This window comes from Miscanthus floridulus, chromosome 17 (genome assembly GCF_019320115.1).
Source record: "Miscanthus floridulus cultivar M001 chromosome 17, ASM1932011v1, whole genome shotgun sequence".
Taxonomy (NCBI): domain Eukaryota; kingdom Viridiplantae; phylum Streptophyta; class Magnoliopsida; order Poales; family Poaceae; genus Miscanthus; species Miscanthus floridulus.
Window position 1 is genome coordinate 67596198 of NC_089596.1, and position 2340 is coordinate 67598537.

Consider the following 2340-nt stretch of genomic DNA (forward strand, 5'->3'; position numbering starts at 1 on the left):
AATCAATAAAATACAAGTCAATTTACTTTTTTCGGCTCTGGCCACCCTTAGGAGTAGGAGTAGAGTAGATCTCGGCTAGTTCTTCAGCGAGTACGGCTGCATCGATCTGGTCGACCTCCACTGCTTGTCTATAAGTACCGTCATGGTTTATACCTCTGTTCGTATGGCTGTATCGATACGGTCGACCCCCACTGTGACTCTGGTATAGGCTAGTTATCAACTCTCGCCTAGTTCAAGTATGGCCTGTGTGATTCTGCCTCACACCCCACTGCTTGAACTAGATCGAGGTCAAGTTATCGGCTCTACCTTTGAATGGCAGTCTTTGGTAGATTCATTAAGTTACCAATATTGCTTATTGCTTTCATTGTTTATCTAATTACAGCAATATCACTCTGCCCGATTGAGATTGATCTGGATCGGCCTTATATCTTATTTAACCCATCGTTTGCTAATCTAAAACTGATCTAATCTACACCTTAAACGATGAGTTATATTTTTATCGGCTGTTTTATATCAATCTTAATTATGCATAGTGTGCGGTTAAGACATGTTCGATCTTGAGTAGATCTATTGGTTACCGAGAACCGTTCCATGGCCCGTTATCACGGCCTGTGGGATTCTGCCTCTCACCCCACTGTTAGCACCGTAGAGTGGGGATCGTTAGTTGATAGGTCTGTTCCTGAAAAGGCATGACCTTAACTGTGCGCTATGCCTGAATCGGCTGTTTAGCCGATATCGAGCGCTCTCACGAACAAATCATATTACGAGACCATTGAAGTAGAGATAAGTTGAAAGATATGTTAGCCCCATGATCTTGTTATTGTATTATGGCCTACATGATTTTGCCTCATGCCCCACTGATATTAGTAATGAGTTAGGATCGTCGAGTCTATTGTTGTTTCTACGGCCTGCATGATTTTGCCTCATGCCCCACAGGTCATAGCAATAGATGAGATCTAACATATTCATTAGATTTATCTTTATTAGATGGTTGAGTGGTGTTGAATTGTTTCTTTACATAAACAGGAGTTCGGTTACTTGTAATCATTGGCTCAGCATAAACCGACCATCATCGATATCTTATTGTCATTGATTAATATTTGCTTAAATGATATTTATTTTGAATGATAACCGATTCTTCTTACAAAACCCTATAAGCTTAAACTGATTTATTCTTATGAATATGCTGGAATCGACTATTTAGTCGATCTCCTCTCATATCGGCTCTCAGAGTCGTACATTCGGGACTGTCTGGCAACACCGGCATGTTCCGCCCTTAATTACTGATAAACTTTCTCTCCTTGTCAATTACAGGGTCAAATTGACTGGCACGTCTCGGGAGGATTGCGCATGATCATCGGCGCACGGTAGTACTTGACGGAGAGGTTGTAGTCGGCGAAAACCATGGCGAGGTAGCCCTTGTGCCGGCTGATCGGTTTCCCGGACTGTTCGTACACTCTGGCCGTGGCCGGCACGGCGGCCGCGAGCATGCACACCATGGACTCCCACTGGTTCCGGCCGATCGAGTCCCCGGCGAACACGATCCTGCCGTTCCGGCTCCGCTCCAGCATGTCCGTCGCATTGAACCTGATAATATTAGCAACTTGATTAAACCATTGACATGGATCAGGTAATAACAAGAGAACATCTGGGGAAGAAGAAGATGTCGGCATGGGCGCATGGCGGGGGCTACCTACTTAGGAAGGTCGCAGCGATGAGGTTGCCAGCGCCAGTGTCGGAAGGACGAGTCGTTGCGGCTGTTCCGTGTGCACCGGAAGCCGGGGTCGAGGAACCGGCAGTCCTCCGTGTACGTCGTCACGTCGGCATGCAGCATCGTCCCTCACCCATCGTCCGTCTGAATAGTCGCACGGGTGGCCGTCGTCGGCGCTCTCGCGCTCTCGTCTGTTGACCAGAGGAGGCAGCCAAGACGGGAACAAGTTCGACCGTGGCCGCCCAGGCGAGGGCAGGAGGGCGACGGCACAGAGCGCGGCGACCAAGAGGAAGCCGGAGGAGACGAGTAGGTGTCTCGCATGCATGGGTCGCGAGCGTCAGTGTTGGCTACCATTGGTTGCTGGTTAGTCGGAGGGTTGTGAGGTAGAGTATACGACGAGTGTTGGAGCGATTTGTGGGTCGAGTTGGACTGCATCAAAGAGAAACCATCACTGCCACGTAGTACTAGTATTATTAGTCCATCAACCCATGCTCTTGTACGGGCTAGAATTTTAGCACATATAAGTATTAGTTACTGTTTAAAAATCTCTTTAATCTAAATTATAAGATATTTTAGTTTTTCTAGATATATTGTTTTATCAGGTACTTTCTCTGTTCCTGAATAAATAG

At 46.8% G+C, this 2340-nt stretch overlaps 1 pseudogene; it reads right to left on the reverse strand.

The window, feature by feature from the left end:
• Positions 1-1164: 1164 nt before the first annotated feature.
• Positions 1165-2039, reverse strand: LOC136514884 (protein trichome birefringence-like 8; annotated as a pseudogene).
• Positions 2040-2340: the final 301 nt, after the last annotated feature.